Here is a 6,000-nt window from a genome sequence, read left to right on the forward strand (position 1 = left end):
ACCATCCTGTCTCTTCCTGTCGCGAAACAGTTTTGTATTCCTATTCGAAGGTTGATATAATAATGCTATCTACTGCGTGCGAGCCCACTGAGTTTAACACCGGATCTTCTCAGTGGGTCGCGTTTCCGATCCGGTGGTAGATTCTGCGAAGCACGGCTCTTCTCTCTAACACTCCGGTTTGAGCCCGGTGAGCTCACCTACACGTCACGGAGAAGCTGAAATAACCTCTCAAGGCTATCAGCATAGGTAGAAAAAAAAAGCGTCCATTTTAAGCTTTTTATAAAAATCGATCGACAAAATAGTAAGGTTTTTTATCTTAACAGGAGTTTACGAAAAATAGTTTACAAATTCATGTCTATAGTTGAAAAAAAAACTTGGTGATTTGCCATCGGGGGAATATCCAACTTTTCAATTTATAATTAAGATACGAATGTTAAGATAACCGGACAGGGTCAATGGGAAACATTTATAACCTTAAACTAGATTGCAACGCTACCTGTCAGATTAAAATGTTAATTTAAATAATTACCGGAGCTACGTAAACATACTACTACTACGTAAAAATCAATCGTCCATTATGACGTAATCTGAACGATTTTTGTAAATGAATTAATTACAATAAGATATCTAAAGACGTAGACACATCACACACCTACCTAACATACATGCTAACTGATCACCGGTTGCAATAGTACAACTTTTTTTTTTCGGACAGCGGGCTGAACCTGCTCCGAGGTTTCCGCACCTAGGGGGCACGCGGGCTATGTGGGACTTGACGGTCTTCAGATCTTGGGTGTGTTACCGTCGCCCATGGATTTCAGCAATGCCAGGGGCAGAGCCAAGCCGCTGCCTACCGTTAAGTACTCTCCACAAGCCTCGTTTGAAGAAGAACAATTAGGGGGGTACCCGCGGTCAACACTACAATAAGACTCGCGGCGCCACCGTGAAGACACGGGTCATCGTGGCGATTGTCGACGACCAGCCTCCTCAAACTTTACGATACCGCGGCCCGTCAGGCCACCCGGTCAGTGACGCTAGTGATACCCGCTGGGTCAAAACCAGCTGGCCGGGTCGGAACGCGATACACCACCAATCGGGTCGCTCTTCTACAGCACGTCCGGCGAAGACAACGCGGACGGCACTGCGAACCGCTGCCGCGTCAACAGTTGTAATCGGAATTTAAAGAGTACATTAACGGTTCGGAATGCGTGAACGCTCAGCTATTCAATAATTCCGCATGACGATGGTGACAAGGGTGGGTCCCTTGTGAGGAATACCCCCAATATTAACAACCAAGCAATAATAAACACACATTTGAACCGTTAATTCTTTTTTTTTTTAATAATCATTGAAGTTCTGATTCGACTTTACGCTTTCTTGAAAAACAAAACGAGTATATACGAGTTGTTCGCAGACAAAAGCTCCGTGAAGACAATAGTTTGAAAGCTTTGTCCATTTTGCCGAATGTCATTGTTACTGAAAGCTACAAAGAACAACGTACGTGAATCTCACGGTCGGTTTACTCCATTCGATGTGTTTCATTAAATGAAATAAAAAAACCTAAATTCTTAGCGTCAATCTTGAGGTTCAGTAAACCTTTTCTAATTAACTCGAACGAATACTGAAATGCAGTAAGATGATGCTTTGATATTATTTACTTTTATGTAGGAATTTACATTTGAAATTTTAATTCTAATGACAAAATATTATCTATATATTAATACGTGAAGCAAAAACTTTGTACCCCTTTTTACGAAAATTGCGCGGAAGGAGGAGTATGAAATTTCTCACACTTATAGAAAATATAGAGAAGGAGTGCACAATGCTAATATTTTTTTTAAATAATGCATATGCATTATTTTAAAAAAATATTTTCTTTATTGATTTAAAGTATCTAATATTAGATACTTTAAATCAATAAAGAAAATATTACACACACTACCATGTATTTGACACAACATACATAAAAATATACTCTTTGTTTACTGTCAATTGGGAAACTTTTGTTATTATTTAAAGTCTGTGGTCGAATTGAAAAAGATTAATATTGTTTGTCTTTAATATTATTGATCTATAGTGCAGTTTTGGCGAATACTGTGATTATATTATCCAAATATAATAGTGTTTGACAATAGAACCATAATAATGCTTAAACTTATAATTTCAATTAATTATAGTCGAATCTCGACTACTGCGGGGCCCTATATATAAATCTTCTTCATATTCTTTTTACGTTCCAAATTTTCTGAGAAACGTAAAATACCACATAAAGTATATCTTGTTATTCCGTTATTTAATACAGAGTATTGATACAAAGAACATGAATTTCGTGGAACAAATCACATGTGCTATCGAAAGTCGAAACTCATAAATTTTAATTCCAAGTCATTTAGCGTTCATAGGATCTTAAAAGGAAAGAGCATGGCAGGGCATTTTTTCGAAACATATTAATATTCTAATATATGTTAATTTTAAGAATCGGTTTCCGCTATGAAGGTTTGGATAGTGAAATTTAAAAAAAAATTCAATAAGCTTCTTTGTCGTTATAAATAAAAGTAATTTATTTTCTTCAAGTACTTATTGGTAACATAGCACTCATGCGTTATCCGTTACCAACCTTTTGTTTTAATAATAACTAACTATAGTCAGTTATAGTTAGTTGGTTAGTTATAACTAAACCTATTTTAAACGGTAGGCAGTGGCTTGGCTCTACCCCTGGCATTGCTGACGTACATGAGCGAGGGGTACCACTCACCATCAGGTGAGCCGTATGCACGTCTGCCTACAAGGGCAAATATAAGTAAATATAAACATAATTATGTTTCCGGCTTTCTTTACTTATCTGTCTTTTTCTAATTTCGTTTTTAATGATTGGACGCATTGTGTATTCATACGGGCTTTTACCACTCATAATATTTCTGCAGTAATCAAAAATGAACGGCAACTACCACTTTTTCGAAAAAATCATTTTATTTTCGATAATATAACACGATGTATGTATAACTAGCTGACCGGACAGACTTCGTTGTACCTCAATCGATAAATAAAAGACCTAACTTTTTGTATAAAATAAACTTAAAACAAACAAAAGGAATCCGTCCGACGGGGGACACACCAAAGGGAAAAAAAAAATATTTTTATTTAATTACGAGCATTTTCAGATTTATGTACTTTTCAAACCTTCTCTGGACTTCCATAAATAATTCAATACCAAAATTAGTCAAATCGGTCCAGCCGTTCTCGGGTTTTAGCGAGACTAACGAACAGCAATTCATTTATAAACTATTAACCATAGTAATCATTTGCGGCCACGTGTTTAAATCAATCCACAGATAGATATAAATATCATGCCAATTAATGAAATAACGACAAAGGTAGTATATGGACGAACTACCTTCAAAGCTACATAATGCTGAGTAAAAAAAAACTTCAGAGGTATCAAGGGACACCCGGATGGAACGAAGTTCCTTTCGATTAATTAGTGAAGGAATTGTAATTTTTTTTTAAAGTTATAATAATAAATTACGGCATTATGAAGAAGAAAAAAACAATACTATGAACTAAATTACTATTGTTGAAACGCTATCTCGAGAAACTGTACTCATTACGCGGACCAATCGGATACGAGCAATGTCACGCGATAAGCGCCTACACGTTGATTGGTCAGAATGACGGATCTAAAAAGTGTCGTGACAACTTTTCGTAAGAATTTTTTCCGTCTAGCCCCCTTTCACAACGCGCGATAAGGAACTTGGTTCCAAAAATTCTGCTCTATAACTTCACTAATAACCGAGACCAATGCGCCGCCAACCGTTAACTTTTACGCTTCGTTCAAATAAAATAAAAACAGCATGCCTTTATGTTGCAGTGTGATAAAATTGTGAAGCAGCCGTGGACCGTGCTTTATCGGTGTCGTTTTATTCGGATCAAGATTGTCCTCAAGCCGTAAGTCTTTTATAGGGTTCCTTAGTTTACTTTTTTTGGAATTCAAAACCGTTATTTACATTAAACTGCAATAAATTCGGACTGGGACTGATCTAAAAATCTATAGGGCTCTAGGGCTGTTTTATTATTATGTTTAGAGATTATTAATTCGAAAATTTAAAACGTTCATGTTTTATATTAGAATCTAACAGAATCTAACTACATTTCCCCTCGTTAAAAAATTATAACACAACATACAATACTATCGTAGTTTCTCTCTTTTAGTTGTTAAATACCTGAACCCTGGTAAGCCTCAAAATTTTAATAAAAGACATTGCAGACTGTTTGTTTGTTTGTAGATAAATTGTTGGCACAATTGATTACGCAACTATAGCTCTCCGTGCTCAGAACTCTTATTTGTTAACAAATCGTAACCAATAGTAAAATTAAACTAGCGATGACACTGTTCGGAGCACACACCTTAAACGAATTGAAAGTGCGCAATATTTTTCTAATGTTAATAAAACCTGTTTAACAATTCGTAAATATTTAAGAAAAAAAAAAAAAATTTTTTTATTTTAACCATCATTCGAAGGCAGTTTCAAAATACGATTCGTTGAAAACGGCGGCAAAATACAAATAAAGCAATTTATTTCTAACTACCACAACATCAATCTTACCTGAATTACATACATCCGAAAATAATCTAGAACCGGAGACAAAGTGCGCTTCGGTTAGTTACACAAAAAAAAATAGTCCAAGTCCTATGAAATAAAGCTACACGCACTGTTTTTTGAACGGAAAGTTTATGATCTCGTAACGGCGCGGGTAGGCGAAAGTTGTTTGGGCGGGCGAACGAGTGGATGTGTAGCGCGCCGCCCGAGAAGTGACGGGCGAGGGGTGTCGAGGGCTGTAGGGAATATCGGGGGGCGCATGCGTCGTTAGCCATCCGCGCCCGGACGCTGACGTCACACGCAAACTCCGCCACACTGCCGCCCGCTCACAGCTTGGCCCCGACACCCCTATTTCGCACGCTGTTTGAATTTGATTCGACGACGCAAAGGATTAGGAAGAACATAATATTTAGAAAACCTAAAAAAAAAACTTAAGAATACTAGCTTAGTTCGATTTTACAATAAAACGTCATTTAAAAAAAATTACAAGCTTACCTAAAGGAAAGTTTAAAAATTAAGTCTAAGCTGGATAATAACACGTTTTTACTAAATGTAAGCTATAAAAGATATAAGAAAGGTAATTATAATTTTTAATGGAAACCTCCAAAGTGACATCATCTAAAGTTTTAATATTTGCTGACGACGGAAACGATGAGCGATAACCGTAACCAAAGAACCGTTTCAACTTTACGAAGAAAACTTTTGTATGATTTACGAATTCGTTTAGATAAAATCATTCGGGTTTTAATTTTGACCGATGCTCGGTGCCCGCATAGCTTGGTAATACTGTCTAATTTATTTATGTTGTAAAACAATTTCGTGATTCGGGTTGCGTGGTAAAAGCGTCGTTGTCCGTTGTCATTGACATTTTGATGTATTCTGTCAAAGTGGGCGGTGTCTTTGACCTCCAATATTAAAATTGCGCTCGTTTAGATAGAAATACGCATAGAAATACCCTCATTTATTTTTTGTTAAGTTCATTTACCCAATCAATAATTTTCTGGACATTTTTTCTCAGTTTTAGTTTTTCTATCTGATATCGACCACTAACAAGATTGATAGTTAGTTTATGACTAGTTTATTTGATATTCTATGATAGCGATTTTAAAGTCGTACAAATATTTTTAACAACCAGAAAAAAGTAAAGTCGGTAAAAAAATTATAGTATAAAAATCCTGTTAATTAGATTAAAAGTATATCAAAATTGAGATAAATTTTCCCTTGGACCAATATTCGAGGCTGCGTTGAGGTCCTCTTAATTGCCCATTCATAATTTTAATTAGTACATTCTCTCAACAAAATAAATAATGATACATAATCTCTTACATTAAAGGAAGAAGATATTTAGATACTGTATTGTAAGCATTAATGGACTGTAATTATTTTTAATTTGTGTCGTATT

General features: G+C 35.9%; 1 protein-coding gene across 2 annotated transcripts in view; it reads right to left on the minus strand.

The window, feature by feature from the left end:
• Nucleotides 1-4,800, minus strand: part of LOC114249279 (uncharacterized) — a 115,729-nt gene extending 110,929 nt beyond the window's left edge. For both annotated transcript variants that reach the window (XM_089736734.1, XM_028182785.2), the window contains exon 1: nt 4,605-4,800. The gene's annotated coding sequence lies outside the window, so the exon portion shown is untranslated. The remainder of the gene's footprint in view (nt 1-4,604) is intronic.
• Nucleotides 4,801-6,000: the final 1,200 nt, after the last annotated feature.

Source organism: Bombyx mandarina, chromosome 22 (genome assembly GCF_030267445.1).
Source record: "Bombyx mandarina strain Sakado chromosome 22, ASM3026744v2".
NCBI lineage: Eukaryota > Metazoa > Arthropoda > Insecta > Lepidoptera > Bombycidae > Bombyx > Bombyx mandarina.